The sequence below is a fragment of the Esox lucius genome, chromosome 7 (genome assembly GCF_011004845.1).
Source record: "Esox lucius isolate fEsoLuc1 chromosome 7, fEsoLuc1.pri, whole genome shotgun sequence".
Lineage (NCBI taxonomy): Eukaryota > Metazoa > Chordata > Actinopteri > Esociformes > Esocidae > Esox > Esox lucius.
The window spans coordinates 6,297,435-6,314,609 of NC_047575.1; the positions used below are offsets into that span (position 1 = coordinate 6,297,435).

Genomic DNA, 17,175 nt, shown 5'->3' on the forward strand with positions numbered 1-17,175 from the left:
TTCTAGCCACCACTAAGTTTGGCTCCTGGGCGCTATGTTCCATCTGTAGGCCATCATATCTGGGCCCACCTGGGCTAAGAATAGCACAGGTTTCCAAGCCAAACCGTAATGAGGACGAAAATAGTATGAAAAGTGTATATGTTTACAACTTAGATTTTTCCTTATTCACAATTTCAATTGCTTTCCTCAAGAAAGATTATGTTGACTGAATGCGGTCCAGGCAACGGACTTGCTGTTCAGCCATTTTAGACTTCTGAAATGGAAAATGGAAGAAGGGGAATTAAGAGTGATGTGGAATGTAGTTGGCTGAATCAATGGTGTGAGGGAGACTGAGTTGTGTTCACACCATCAGGCGGGATAGCGGATGACACAGCAGAGAGCTCTACCCGGATACAGTACTGCATGGATCATTGATTCACAGTAAAATGTCTTCTCTTCCTCCACTCTTACCCCTTTTAGAAGGTAATAACTGCTTTATTATTAATTTATTTATAAAGGCTACCCTGAAAACTTAATTTGCTTGATGACATTTTATATAGGGTGATACTTAACACATCATCAAGCATGTTTTCAGGGGTGCCTTTCAAAATAAATAAATAAAAAGAAATATAGATCAGTACATAAAACCTTTGTAGCATATGGTTTTGTAATGTTTGCATGCATTTTTTAACTTGAAACAAACACTGATTCATATTGAGGCGTGGCAAAATTAAAACTCTTTCTTGGCAGCACACACATGAATCCTCTTTAAAACCTCCCTCACCTACCACAATGAATTCACACATTCTCCAGCCAATTATACGATGTATTTACACATTCCCCAATCAATTATACGATGAATTCACACATTCTCCAACCAATTATACGATGTATTTACACATTCCCCAATCAATTATACGATGAATTCACACATTCTCCAACCAATTATACAATGAATTCACATATTCTCCAACCAATTATATGATGAATTCACACATGCTCCAGCCAATTATACAATTAATTCACACATTCTCAAGCCAATTATATAATTAATTAACACATTCTCCAACCAATTATACAATGAATTCACACATTCTCCAATCAATTATACGATGAATTCACACATTCTCAAGCCAATTATACAATTAATTCACACATTCTCCAACCAATTATACAATTAATTCACACATTCTCCAACCAATTATACAATTAATTCACACATTCTCCGGCCAATTATACAAGGTTTTCACTCCAACCCTAATTTTGCACACCTGACTCTAATAATGAGCTGGATGAAAAGTTAAGTCAGGCATATTCCAAGTCACTTGGAATATGAGTGTCTGCTAAATTACTTAACATATGATGTTTTTGTGCCATTGAGCAAGCCACTTTCCCCTAATGACTCTGGACAAAAGTGTCTGAAAAAAGGTAAATTAGGACGATTAAAATAAATTAGAGATAAGAGTTAAAAATAGGAGTGAGGATGAATGAAAAAGAATGAAACACCACTTGAACAGAGCTCTCAGCGGCACCCTGACATTACAATCTCTCTGTGTTTGTGTGTGATTGTATGTTGTGTGTGTGTAAAGGCTAACAAGTTCACCTTCATCTGCTGATGTCTCCAGGGGCCACTTAGGTTAGACCTCTGAAGTATGTGCCGTTCTGTCAAACTGAAGCCGTCAGCTCACATATAAATATTTAATCACACTTGTACTTTTAATGCCAATATATTGCATGCACAAACACAAAAACGTATGTAATTGGATCCAAATATGTAATTGGATTTAGATTGTCAAATGATTTTATTTTGAATTGGACGTTAGTCAGATTGTGAGACATTATACTGTGTGCTAAGAGAGGGATTTATATGCTAAGGGAGGCGTGGGCTGAGTCAAATCTGTCCTTTGACGTGGGTTTCTCATTGGCCATCTTAAAGAGACTGCGTCATTGCGCTACCAGCTGATCCGAGTGAGAAGCCGGGAGTGAGAGACGGGTATTCGGACAAGAGACCTAAAAAGCCGACCAACCACTACTTTCATCCGCTGTGTTTAAACCACGAAAAGTAAGGCATATCAATATTGATGTGATTTAATATGATTGGACTATTGGCTTGTGGAAGGTTGAATGATATTTAACGTTGCTGTGGGGTTTGGGTGAGGGGTGAAACTGACTGATTTACCGTAAATCGATGGCCAAGGTGGGGCCAAGATTAGAAAAGTTAGGTCTCGGTATCGGTTTACGGGTCGTGACCGTTAGTACCAGGTTACAAGTGAAAAACTAGTTGATGGCCCACTTTTCAAAATGAAAGCTTAGTCTATGCCAGAAATTTGCCCTAAAATTGACTTTGCATAAACTGCATTCGATTAGGCAATAACTCGCGTTGGATGTAATACAATTGTTTCTATCAATTTACTTAAATTATTATCTCCGCTTATTCCGCAGCTCAGCATTCGACAGCATGTTGCTATAGGGAATATTTTCAACGTCACACAGGCTATATTGTGCCTGGCAGTTGAAGAGTGCCATCATAAACCATCTTTGGTGTCATGGGAATAGGGGTGGGTCGGGAGCCTCGCAGTCATCCACTCATACCTAAAAGTCACTGCTGAACACTGGGTAAAGTCACATAGATAGATATTCGCTCACACGAACAGCCCTGTGCTTGCGACGTGACAACCTGTATGGCATTCTGGAAACCACCGCGCGGTCAGTACAGCCAAAGTAAGTAAAAATATGCGGCGTTAACCAAGCCTTTTCTCAGAATTGAGAAGTACGCACACTTCGATCCGTGCCAGGACTTTGTCCCATTTCTCCGTCCAGCGGTCGGCGGATATAATCTTACATAATCGCTCATCTGGGGTTTCACCGCAGGCAGGAATGTGTTCTATAAAATCACGAGCTGCCTTTTTGTGTTAAGTATTTCATCGGCGTGCTTCGATCTGACCCATGTGTGTGAAACCAAATAACTATTACATGCATATCATTTGTAGTAGGCTTATGGTAAAATATTCCTATTGCATGTGATTGTAATGCCCATATTAGTTCAATGAGGCCTCAGCCGGGAAACACCCATCATTCCTGGCTAGGATAAACCTTGAGCAACATATAAATCGATGAACAGCCTTCGTTTCATGTGCTCTAGATTGTTCATATCCTACGTTATCATAAAGATCCGGTAGAGTTTAGACTATCCTTCATGATTAAAATATACTTTAGCCTAAAACTCCCAGCCACGGAGTAAAACTTCACACTCACATTATAGTTGTCCAGGTCGATTTGTGTCGAACGATTTAGTTCGTTATATATTGGCTATAATGGCTCATCTATTGCGTAGCATAACACAATTAATTTACAGGGCCACAGTACAATCCTGGACGTAACGTTTACAAGACTGAATTTAAACAATAGCCAGACTTGTTTTCTGGTCCTCTTCTCTCACGGAACGAGACCGGAATAGTATCAGCTAGTCGAGGGTGGTTTAGGGTGGTGGGAGTGGGCGGGGGTGGAGAGGGGGGGGGCTACTGCAAGTGTCTAAAGCGAATATGAGACTGAAAGTCAATACAAACTGATTGACGGACCGGAGAGAAAGTTTAATGGGAATATCTCAGAATGGCTACTCGGTTCTATTTTGTCGAAATTAAAATTTAAACATGAACTTGAAACATTAAATGCAGATTTATTCTGGTCATTTATGCTTGTATATATGTTACTAGTACAGCAAACATCGTGTATGGCCTTTTAACCCAATGTTATACACTACAGTTAAGCGCCCACGAGTCTGGGTAGACTGGAGCTTCGTCTTTACATAAAAAGACAGATTTAAGCATCTAACAAAACGAGGGATAATCATTTGTGTAAATGTGTATCATAATTTATTTTCAAGTCTGTACTTTTTTATTAAGATTTATGATGGTGCTCCAGTCGCAAAATACAGGCTACTTAACCCCATTCTAGATGTGGGGTTGAGTTAGATGGTCTAGCCTATGAAGGGTATGTCGCCTTGTAGCCTAGGTCACTCACAGCCACATCCTGGAGTCAACACTGATCTGGCCCTATATTTATGAAGCCTCTTTACAAGGAGGGCTGCCGATATAGGATCAGTTTTGCCTTTAAGATGCTAATAAATGTGATTCTATGGACACACATAACCTGATCTTACAGTCTTTGGGGGATCTAATTTAGTACAAAGGCTCAATCAACTGTATTATTCTTATTATTTTACTCTGTCTGGTTTTCACAAATTTGTTCTCACAACAACTGTGTACGCTGTGCAGGCCTATATTTAACACGCTTATGTTATGTGCCATAATGTAGGCCTACATTGACTAAGTTATTCAATAGGGCACACAGTGTGTCAACATGTGTGTACATGTACAAAGTGTCCTTATTTGCATACTGACTGTTTACTGACGTAGGTCACTGATATCCTAGTGAGCTTAGACTGTACCTTCACAAACCCTATATTAGCAGGTTATAACACCTTTATTAGCTTTGTAACACCTTACAATAGATTTTTGAATACCTCAAAGCACTTTGCTGCCGTCACTGACGTGTATGTGCGCGTGTGTGCGTATTTGTTAGTCCAGGTGTACCAACTGTTGAGGGGTCAGTCTGTTCTCTCTCTGCTCAACAACAGCTTCCATAATTCCATGTATTTACAGTATTAATGTTACAGTTTGCTTGTATGTCAGGGACTTCTGAGTCAAGGCCTGAGTCAAGTCTGTCTGCCTGTATGTTGGCCTGTCTGTCTGTGTGTCACTCTCCCTCTGTCTGTCTGTCTGTCTGACTGACTGTCTCAAGGTCTTCTTGTTCCTCTGTACTGTGGCCTTGTCTGGCTGATGATTCACCCAGTATGGAGACCTAGAGAGAGGAGGAGGGGAAGCTAAAACGGTTGGAAAAATCAGAGAAGTGATACACAACAAGAACTGAGTGAAAGCAAGAAAACACTGCAGGAGCAGATATTGGCCAATATGAGGGTTAATGATAGACAAGATGGATGACAGTAAGGAAACTGGTGGACTGGGGAGAGGATTGATGGGAAGGGAAGATGAAGAGAGGTTCTGCATGCCAGTACAGCTGGATGGATGGAGGGATGGATGGGGTGAGAGTGGGAAGGATAGATTTGAGGGAGTGGAAGAGCCACAGCCTACAGAGGCCACAGCAGACGGATGGAATGTCTAACATACGCAACCGGAATGCCAGGAATGCAGGAATCTCTGATATGACCGATTGAATGGGGGAGGGAGGAGGAAAACGGCAAGGAGAAAGTTGTGAGGGGGAAAGAGAGGGTTAGAGGAATGAAGACGGAAGAAAGGGAAAGATTGAGAGATGGGTGACAGTGAAGGAGGTTGGCAGTGAGAATGGAAGAGCAATGTAGACAACATTGAATTTGAACCTTTAAATTACAGTGACGTCTTCAGCGTTAAGCAAAAGACAGAAAAAAAACTTTTTCTTCACAAAATGTGAAATCATACAGTACAGTTATCATCACTTTATATGTCCCTATCAAATGTTTTTTTTTTGCAGTTTTTAACTAGCTGGAGCTTCAGTGACATGTTTTGTTTTGGCTTTGTACAGCACATTGTATTTGAAATAAAACAATGACTTAGTGTGAAAACGCCCAGGAGGCAAACGTTGACAAAATTATTTCACAAGATATTTTGAACTTGTGATGTTGGTTAGCTGCCAATATCTAGCTTGTTTTATCTGTCAAACATAACATATATTTGCATGAAACCATATTTTTGACTATTACTTTTAAAAAGCTATCAATCTGAACCATTTATGAAGAACAACATTTATTTCCCTTATTATGTAGCCAAAAGTTGTTCTTGAAATCTAAATTCCTAAAGATTTCCTGCATGCAATTTTAAAATAAAGAAGTTAAGGCAGCAGATTATTTCAATATGCTTCCCAATATAACAGCCTATATTTTAAATATTTTAATTGGTATAGAGAAGATCAGGGGGGTATTGCAAAAAACGACTCAACAAATTCTGGGTTCCCTGAAGACACAAGGCTTTTCTTAACCTGTGAGTTGCTGAGTTTTTGGTTCCTGAAGAGTTTGTATAGTCAAAGCAAAGCTGTTTTGGTTTACATTGGAACTATATGGGTTTGATAATTGATTGTGTGGAAAAATTATAACATTCACAAATACATTATTTTGAATGGTCTAAAAGGCCTATTAGTGGTCATATAATCATTTGTTCTATTTTTACAATGCAGGCTGTAATGTTGATGGGATTTTCTGCAAAGGGACAGGACATTGTGGTGGAATAGAATCTACAGTATTTGGTGGAAGAGGTCTGTGTTTATTCACTTTCATTGGATAAGATCCACTTGACTTAGTAGGTAGCATGTTTGGTTCAGAGAATTCGGTGCTGTGGTTTCTGATCAGGCAACAAAAACAAAAAACCCAGAATTTGCTCAAGATCTATTTTGCCAGAGCTTGCTAAGTAATAAATGCAGTTTTCTGGAATACCCTATATGGTGAATTCCTCTTAAATATTTTTCTACAAAGACTCAATGAAGTCTCTATTCCATAAGTGATTTCCAGCGCAATCAATAACAATGTGATTTTCATATTGGCATTGTCAGTTAAACTAACCACACAATTTTCTAAAACACATTTATTCCTGAATTTCAGAAATAACAGTGCACAAACTGTCAATGTGTCAGCACAGGATTACTCATAGACACAAGACAAATAGATTTGGTTTCTAATTTTACGTGCTATGACACGGTTTGCGGCATTAAAGGTTCTGGCCTGTCTGTTTTTCTTCCTTTCACTCCCATACATCCCATAGCTCCAGCTGGGCTCAACGTTAAACATTTTTGCCAGAGGGTTTGAAACTTACTGACCCCAATACTTTATATATTTTTTAAACATCCCTCCTTCCAAATGTTGTAATTTATCGGCGTTACAGCATAACCAAATACTTTTGTTAATTAACATGTTTAATTATTTATGTGCATTCTGGATATAAAAAACTAAAACATTTTTTTTATATTACTTTCATCACATTTCTAATTGTAAAAATGAATAAAAAGTCAAGTCAAGTTAAGTCAACCAAACATTTCACTTTTAAACAAAACACTAACTCATTAATCCTGTCTTAGTTTCTAGGTATGCGGTTGTTATAAGTCACCCAATCACCCAATGGGTATCTGCATTTAAATTCCTGTCCAGTACAATCAAGGGCCCTGAAGACAGATTGTCAGGCATCCGCTTGGCTGTCATGCAGACCCAGTGGCATTTTTATATGTAAAAAATTGGTGGGGCACAAACCATTTCAAAATATAGGATACATACCAGTAAAGCTACAAAACTCCCTCTTGTTACTGATGTGTTTATTTAACATATCAACAAACAGCGTGGCTCCACAAAACACTTTTAACGACAGAGCGGCTTGCTTCTACCAGGTGTTGTAGTACACATACTGGAGAGTGAGAGAGAGAGAGACCTTGTGTAATTGCTCTCCTTCTCTCTCACAAACATTACCAAAATTACCACTGTCACATTTACAAACCTAAATTAGGAATGCAACCAAGCTCAGATTAATGTGCCTACAGGGCCATACGGGAACAGCAATGAGCTCAACACCACTGAAGGCCACAACGAAGCAAAAACATTTTAGGGGTACAGATCCATTCTATGACAACAACCTTAATACATAAGCATGGACGCTGACACTCGTCACCATCTATATCAATCGATCCAGCACAAATATATGACCAATGGACGGACCAACACCACAAAGGCAGGATGATAAAACATGTTTTCACTCACCAAGGCTAAGGTCTCACTTGAAGAGAAGGGGACTGTCTCAGCAAAAGCATCCTCTAGGTTGTTGTCATGGATGGATCTTAACAGAGACAGGGCCGTCTTACCAGTGTGAACCTCAGTGTGGCGGGACGACTGTGTCGCATGCCTCCTTCATCACCGGTGCTGGGTTGGTTACTCGCCGGCCTTGCTCGTCTGTTTCATCGTGAACGGTGGCAGCCCATTCATCAGTTTGCTTCCGCATGTGCTGGACATTCTCCTTGAAACGGGTGAGCACACTGCTAATCCCAGATGCATCGATGCTCCATTCTTGCAGAGTGTTGTATAAAACATAAACCTCTGGCATAAGGAAGAAAGGAAATTCCAGCAGCTGCAGAAAGGCTCGGTCCCAGACAGGGTTTTTGACAGGGCGTATGCCTCACTTGTGGTGGCCTCATCCCATTCTGGTTGTGTGTGTATGTCCTCCATACACAGGAGTATCGCAGCGCAGTTTTCCCAAACCGCATTGACAGTTCTAGTTTTAAAGTTCCATCGTACAGTGGAAAAAAGGTGGCAAAAAGCAGTTAAATCTGCAGAAAACACCTTCAGGATGCTCATCCTTGCTGAACAAAGTTGCTGCAAGGTCAGGTTCAGCTGGTGGGCATAGAAGTGAACAAACTGGGCATGTGGGTATGTTTCTTTCATTAGCATCTGTACCTCTCGGACATTTCCACTCATTACAGGCACCATCATGAGTCTGAGCGATCAGCTTTTCTCCCAGCTTCAGTGGTTCCAGCACATCCTTGATGCTATTAGAGAGGCAGAGTCCAGTTTTATCTTTGACTTCCACAAACTCCAAAAACCTCTCTGTTACTGTATTGTCAGGCAACACAACCACCATTTGGGATTTACAGGAGACAGGAGTCTTGTCCACTTGCTTGGCCATCTCCTCCCTGTACACTTCATACATACAGTCTAACAATTCGTTTTGTACAGTGCTAGATGTCCCTTTGAAGATGGGTGTCATAGTGCCTCTGAGGTCTCGAATCACCCTCACACATAGTCTGGAAAATGCATCTGAATATTCCAGGATTCAGGTTGTCCACCGACTCGTCATGCCCCTGCAGTGCGGTTTCACATTTTCCACACAGTTTAATACATGTTATGATCCAACTGAAAACGTTCCTGTTTTCCTCCACCTGTTTGTTATGCTTCTTAATGGAGCGCCTGTATGCACTCTCAACTTGGGCTGGGACATTTACCCTTCCAAGTCAGCCCAATTTCACAGCTTTGTCCAGATGACTCCCGCTGCTCTCATGTTTTGCAATCCTCTCAGAAAGATGTTTCAAATCTTTGTTACCCATCCTGGACCAAGTACAATCTCCACCAAATAGCAGACATGGAAAACAGAAGTGTGCCTTCTTTTGTATGCTAATCGTTAGCCACTTTTTCTTCAAAAACCACTCGGTTACTTTTACCAGCAGTTTGAGTGATGACAATATCCCGTGGCTGCTGGGTACCAAGTCGCTTTACTTCAAGCTTCTCCTCCAAATTAAGGGTTTCAAACCAGTGCTCAAATATGAATTACACTTTATACATTTTATCAAGTTATCTTGCGTTTGTGAAGCTAACAAGCTAGGTAAGACAATCTACCCCCCTCACTCTTCTTGCCGACTAATGTTGCCGCCATACAGACAGACAGCCAATCAGGTCTGAAATATGAAATGGGGCTACCGGCTATCAGCCCCACTTGGCATCAAATTTGTGTGTTCTACATTGATCACATTAACATTCTGAGCATGCATATTAATATTTTCACACATACAATATACATTGCATTGTGATAGAGGGGCTAGCCCCACATTCACGCTTAACCTATGGCCTACTACTGCAAACTTGAATCGGCAGGACGCAGTCTGAAGCAGCAAGGCAGGGACCAATGAACATGAAATAAAATCCTAACACAAATGATATGCAATTTAGGAAGATTCTATATTCATAGATAATAAATTATAGGAAGTATTCTTTGAGAAATAAAAATTTTGTTGCACTTTCTGTTGACAACAGGGCTCAAAATTAACTTGACAAATTGACATAATTTTAAATAAAGTTATCATGTTAAGAACTTTCTTGCAACTTTGCAATAAATGAATAATCTACCCGGTTGATGCTCTGTCAGGCCTGTACTGCAGCCATCGTTTGTTCTGTTTGTTCCAGGGCATTTTTGCTAGTCTTACCAGTCTTGTTTTCAGCCAGTCAAAAGCATGCTTAATTGAATTCTGGTCAGGTGATTGACTTGGTCATTCAAGAAAAAATCACTTTTTAACCCTGAAAAAACATGATTGCTTTAACAAGATATTTCTGTACGCCTAAACAAGATATTTCTGTACACTTCAGAATTCATCCTACAGCTGCTGTCAGCAGTTACATCAATGAAGACAAGTGAGCCAGTTCCATTGGCAGTTGTACATGCCCAAAACAAAGCAGACCGTACTTGTTAAAATGTATTTGATATGTCCACAATGACCTTTTCTCAGCAATTTATTTTTGGTATTTCTAGGCCATCCCGATGTTTTTACTCCAACTAATGTTTTTGCCCCTTGCAGTCCAGTCTCTAGTTCAGCTTGGGAAATCCACACCTACCTGCTGAATAGTGTCCCTGATATGACAGACAGTTCTTTGTTGTTTTCATCCATTATGATGAGCATTTTGGTCATCCACTGTGGATGTCTTCCTTGGTCTACCAGGGCATTTGACGTAGCTTAACTAATCAGTGATTTCTGCTTCCTATTTAACCAAACAGTTGATTTTGGCAATCCAAATGTTTTCTGATTTATTCTGAATCATCTGCATCATGATAGCTTGCTTGCAATGCATTGACACTTAACCAGCAACAGACTGCAAATGCAAAGCCTATAATCAAGACTAAATATTGACTCTTGTAAATGGACTAATGATGCAAACAAATACATCTGTTTAATTGGAGAGAGTGTTGGGAAACCAGTTTTCCAAATACTTTTGGTACCCATAAATGCAGGGCTGTACAAAAGGGCTATTATTTCTAAATGGTTCATCGGAAATGGATCCAAATACCTTTCACTTAAATCTGACCGTCTGTATTTTAAGCCCATCATAATTCAAATCCAAATTGCTGGAGTCCCGAGCAAAGACAACCAAACTTGTGTCACTGTCCAAATACATAGTAACTGCACTGTATATTATTACAATTTGCCTTGTGAAAGGGGATGTAAAGTGTACACTCCTCATATGTACTCCGTAAATATGGCCCTAACATGTAGAGGGGCCCTTGAAAATGTTTGAATTTTGAATAAAGAAGGGAGGGGCCCTCAGACGCCTCCTATGTACAGGGCCCATAATTTTCTGCTACACCCTTGTGTGTGTGCAAAGCAATAGAGTTGTGAATTTGTTTTGTAAGGTGTTCACATGCAAAGTCAGAATAAAGCCTATTGTACCTGGTTGCCTTACAACTTTTTTTTGTTGAATCAACTTTGTGTGTCTGGGTGTTTGTGCACATGCGCAACAAGGAGCTGGCGCATTGGTGCCTGACACTTACTGTTAGGTCTGCTTTAAGGTCACAGACAATCCCCCATCACCATGGAGACACACGGCAGTTTATCAAAGGCGCAAAAACCACTTCTCATTGGCTATGTGCTTGGCCTTTTTACTTGAGTGGAGTTTTTTTATACCATTTCATACTAACTGAACTGTTTCCAGTATTTTCCCTAGCAGTTTTGCAATGGTGTATACACCGATCAGCCATAACATTATGACCACAGGCAGGTGAAATAAATAACACTGATACACCGATCAGCCATAACATTATGACCACAGGCAGGTGAAATAAATAACACTGATACACCGATCAGCCATAACATTATGACCACAGGCAGGTGAAATAAATAACACTGATACACCGATCAGCCATAACATTACGACCACTGACAGGTAAAGTGAATAACACTGATACACCGATCAGCCATAACATTATGACCACTGACAGGTGAAGTGAATAACACTGATACACCCATCAGCCATAACATTATGACCACTGACAGGTGAAGTAAAAAACACTGATAATCTCGTTATCATGGCACCTGTCAGTGGGTGGGCTATATTAGGCAGCAAGTGAACATTCTGTCCTCAAAGTTGATGTGTTAGAAGCAGGAAAAATGGGCAAGTCTATGGATCTCAGCGACTTTGTCAAGGGCCAAATTGTGATGGCTAGACGACTGGGTCAGAGCATCTCTAAAACTGCAGCCCTTGTGGGGTGTTCCCGGTCTGCAGTGGTCAGTACCTATCAAAAGTGGTCCAAGGAAGGAAAAGCGGTGAACCAGCGACAAGGTCATGGGCAGCCAAAGCTCACTGATGCACGTGGGGAGCGAAGGCTGGCCTGTGTGGTCCGATCCAACAGACGAGCTACTGTAGCTCAAATTACTGAAAAAGTTAATGCTGAATGCTGTGCATCGCAGTTCGTTGTGTATGAGGCTGCATAGCTGTAGACCAGTCAGGGTGCCCATGCTGACCCCTGTCCACTGACGAAAGCGCCTACAATGGGCACTTGAGCATTAGAACTGGACCACAGAACAATAGAAGAAGGTGGCCTGGTCTGATGAATCATGTTTTCCGAGTGTTTTTGCGTTGCTTAGCTGGAGAACACATGGTACCAGGATGCACTATGGAAAAAAGGCAAGTCGACGGAGGCAGTGTGATGCTTTGGGCAATGTTCTGCTGGGAAACCTTGGGTCCTGCCATTCATGTGGATGTTACTGTGGCACATATCACCTACCTGAGCATTGCTGCAGACCATGTGCACCCTTTCATGGCAACAGTGTTCCCTAATGGCATTGGCCTCTTTCCTGCTGAAAGAGGCCAATGCCTTTCTGCCACAAATCAGAAATGGTTCAGGAATGGTTTGAGGAACACAACAACAAGTTCAAGATGTTGACTTGGCCTCCAAATTCCCCAGATCCCAATCCAATCGAGCATCTGTGGGATGTGCTGGACAAACAAGTCTGATCCATAGAGACCCCACCTCGCAACTTACAGTACTTAAAAGATCTGCTGCTAACGTCTTGGTGCCAGATACCACAGCACACCCTCAGAGGTCTAGTAGAGTCCATGCCTCGACGGGTCAGGGCTGTTTTGATGTTAAATGGGGACCTACACAATATTAGGCAGGTGGTCATAATGTTTTGGCTGATCGGTGTATGTAAAGTGATATGTAGAAGTGTTAGCCCTCCAGAGAAAGTAGTTTCAAGCTTTTTAACACGCAGTGTTTATTTGCTCTTAAAAATACAATATAACATTAAATAAACATTAATGCAATACAAAGTAAAAATCATGTCTTCTGTTGTCCAAATTGCCCTTGATAAATGTTGCTCAATGCTATATATTTAGGGAATAAGACACGTGGGAAATGTATACCATAGTTTAGGGGTGTTAGAAAACACATGCCATGGTATATTGCCAATATACCACAAACCATAGAAGTGCCCTATTGCTAGGAAAAACCATTTACAAACACAATAACAATCATGTTTTTCATATCTGAGGTATCTGGCCTCAAATACAATATATCTGTTTGGATCTCAGGAATTTGTTTTTTGTTGAATTTGTAACAAAATTCCAACAAAATGGTTCTCCTTATTTAAACAAAAATAATATGCAAAATAATTTCTTGTCCTTGTAACAGAGGATTAATATTTTCTGCATTTAATCTAGTACTGGAGTGAATAATGATTTTGAAGGGCTACAGAGATTTATTTTTGTTTAAAACAAGTGGGCAAGAAGAGGCAGTTTTTTGGAAATGTTTACAGTCTAATTACATTTTGTTTTATTTTTCAACCTATAGCTTAATCTACATTCTATGTAACGAGCCAACATCTTTTCAATGCTTATTTATTTGACTGATTAAAACCAGTTTTCTCCTTGTTCTTTAGAAGTCTGTATGATCCTGGTAGTTTCACAACCACTCTCTTACACCCATTCGCTTACACAATCTTGCACCTGTGAAAACACACACACTGTTGGCAAAGAAAAAACAATAAACCATCTCTGTATCTCTCTTTCTTTCTTTAAGACGATGAGGTCAGAGTTCACTGTCCGACCCTGCGGATGAGGCACTCCTGCTGACTCACCCTACAGTATACTTCGCCCTTAATGGCCACTGCACCGCAGTGCTTCACTCTTGCCCTAAATGGCCGACACACAGCAGTTCTTCACTGGCAAGCTTTATGTTCCTGTAAACACGCTAAAGCTGCCAGCTGAAGAACTGCTCTGGTCAGCTCTGTCCGGCGCCAAGGGAGAATAAAAAGCAGAGGAGGAGGAAGAACATGAAGACAAAGAAAAGGAGTAGGAGGGGGAGTTTGGCCCAAATTCATCCTACCCACACATACATGATTATTCCTCCGTATGTATTCCTCTAGGTTTGAATTAGTGTGTTTACTATAGTTTTTATATTAGTACTATAACTGTATACTTATATCTTTCCATCCAGCAAATCAAACATTGGAGACAAATTGGCTTATAGATGAATATAGGAATATATATACTTGGTATAGTGTAATGTATGGTATCAAACAATACAGTATGTCAGATCTGTTGTGAATCTGCCACGTTATGTATAACTGATATAGCTGTCATTTTATTTTTTTACTGTAGTGCCTTTATGCCTTACAATAAAGTGAATTGTTAGTCAATTGGTTGTCTTGCTTTGTACTTTCTTAACAACAGGTGTTGACCTTAAGGACAACTTCACTATTTAGGGTCCTGAAGGTATACATTCCTTCTAAATACCTTTTTTAATTCAATTTCAATCTCTTACTATATATGTTTCTGAGCAAGGTTCTGCATTTCTGAGCAAAATTCTGAAGCTGCAATGGCATTCGAAAAACATGACCACACTCTTGGTATCCAGAAACATGCTGTAGGTCTAGATGTTATAGTAACTACATGGTGTAATTCAAAGCTTTCCTGGTGCCGCTGTACATCATTTTGTTTACCTATAAAAAAATGTATGTGCCTGCTCAACATTCATCATTCCTGTCACTGCTGCGTGCATAAGGTGTGTGTGTGTGTGTGTGTGTGTGCATGAACTAAGCTAGCTAGTGGTTGTTAGCTACTTTTCCCTTTCAATATATTACACCACATTATACCAACAGGTATAACTACGCGTAAAGAGAAAAACATTTTAGAATGTAGAGGAGAGTACCAAATCACATTGTTCTCTGACAAATCAAAGGTATACTATGCTATTTCTCAGGGCTCAGTTTTGGGGCCACTTTTGTTTTCAGTATATACTGCCTCTCAGTGATGTAATCTTGAAAAACATCAAATTTCACTGCTATGCAGACGACACAGTTGTACATATCAATGAAACGTGGCAAAGCTCTAAATAGGCTTCAATTAGTGCTAAATACAGCTGGTAGAATCTTAACTCAAGTCTCAACCGTTATTAAGCATTTACTAAAAAATTATCAGAGTGGGTAATTTGGTATTACAGAGTGGATATACATGGTATTACAGAGTGGATATACAGCTCTGGAAACAAGAAACCAGGCAAGCATAGTTCAGCCGGCCCACAATAGAAAATGTTGTCCTCCTGAAATTCAAACTCAAGTTGCCCACATGAAAGGCTGTGTCATTACACCATGGAGCATGTTGGCCAAGTGTCCGTATAGCCTCTTGTCTCTATCCTGAACAAATCCTCTTTTGCCACTGGCCGTGTTAACTGTTATATGGCCATTTGTGAATGGCATTGGTATAGTTAAACTGACTAAAGTTTAACCCCACCACAAATAGCGTCTATGTATGCCGTTTGCCACTGGCCATTTTAACAGCGTATTAACCAATAATAAGCTTTACCAGTATCTACTAATTACTGGAATAGTCAAAAGAATTGAGCAGTTGCTAGCGAGTCTGCCAAAGGTATTTCATTTCATGGTAAAAGAAAGTATTTTTTCTTTCATGGCAAAACAACGTACTTTTGTCTTTCATTCGTGAATGACATTTATACAATAACTATCTATAAAGGTGACGATAACTAACTTTTTCATCAAGTGAAAAGACAAGAGAATCAGGTTTATCATGTCATAATAAGTACTTGACTTCGCCTGTGAGGAGATACAAAGTCGAGACCTATAGTAGGCAGGTCCGCTTCCCTAACCATTACGCTATTTAACCAGTCAGTCAGTCAGAGACGTTCGCTCTTCTTGGCGGGTTGTTGGCCGGCTCTGGAAAATACATACTAAATATATTTTACAATACATTTGGGAAATATATTTTTGAATGCATTTTAAAAAAGTAACATTTGGCAGGCCGCATTTTGAACCCATAATGTTTGTTGTCGGATTAAGCGGAAGATGATGCGATGCGATGTTTGTTGTTCCAGGTTTTGTGTGCTAACCACTGCACCAAACAGGGACACCTGTTGCCAAAGGGTAAGTTATGGTCTTACCAAGGTTGCTACAGTATGTTAGAGTACATGTATATTAGTAACCCCAAAATTAAATGCATTTTGTAAATGTATATCTATAAATATATCTATATATATTTATATATTTTTTATATATATTTTCCCAGTCTCCTCCTGTTTTGAACTTAGGATGGCATGAAGTCCTGGCCCACATCTGCGGAGTACCTGGCTTGGGGGACTTGTTACTGTCCCTGTCCAGAGTCCTCCTGGTTGTGTTGCAGATCGAGACAATGCCTGACGATTTCAGCTGTCATTGTGCTGACACCTCCCTCTCCCCCGTGTTGTCCCTGTCCTTGTTCATCTGGTCTGTAAGGGAATAACACCTGTGTTTATCTGTAAAAGAGATCTTGGTCTCAGTTTGAGTTCCTTGTTGAAATAACGGTAACATCATTTTCAGTTCTGCTGTGAAGTGAAAAAAGTCTTACATGAATGTCATTTTGGACTGTGAACATTCATTGTTTAGAAATACATTCAGACAAAAAGTGTACTTGTACATTTTGACACATATTTCAGAAATAAAAGGTGAAATACATGTTGATACCTGAATTGTAATTTGAATAAAGTTAAATGTATGTATACATTTTTAAATGCATTTCAGAATAAAAGGTGAAATACCTTTTCATACATTAAATGTTTTTTGAAAACAAAATGTATTAGACACATATTCATCATACATTCTACATGCATTTTGCATAGCAAAAATATATTTATTTTCTATATGGAATGTTTCTTAATAGGTTTACTTCCACCACAAAATAGCACCTATGAACTGTTTGGCTTTTATTAGCCGGTAATAAGCCTACTGGTATTTACTTATTAATAGGAATAGTCATAAAATTGACCAATTGCTAGCGAGACTGAAGATGAACTTTACACAGCCAAAGCTATTTCATTTCATGGAACAATGTTTGTTTTTCTTTCATTTGTAAATGACACTGAC

The 17,175-nt window shown here is 39.8% G+C and overlaps 2 long non-coding RNA genes across 3 annotated transcripts; both read left to right on the plus strand.

Moving 5' to 3' along the window:
* Nucleotides 1-1,927: 1,927 nt before the first annotated feature.
* LOC105027526 lies at nucleotides 1,928-16,399 on the plus strand. 2 transcript variants are annotated; one of them, XR_829298.2, is made up of 3 exons: nucleotides 1,928-2,041; nucleotides 16,152-16,200; nucleotides 16,365-16,399. It is a non-coding gene; the product is annotated as an uncharacterized LOC105027526 (long non-coding RNA). The 2 variants fall into 2 exon arrangements; XR_004575926.1 differs by having other exon boundaries at nucleotides 16,343-16,377.
* Nucleotides 2,254-14,460, plus strand: LOC117594710. The gene is made up of 2 exons (XR_004575927.1): nucleotides 2,254-2,700; nucleotides 13,842-14,460. It is a non-coding gene; the product is annotated as an uncharacterized LOC117594710 (long non-coding RNA).
* Nucleotides 16,400-17,175: the final 776 nt, after the last annotated feature.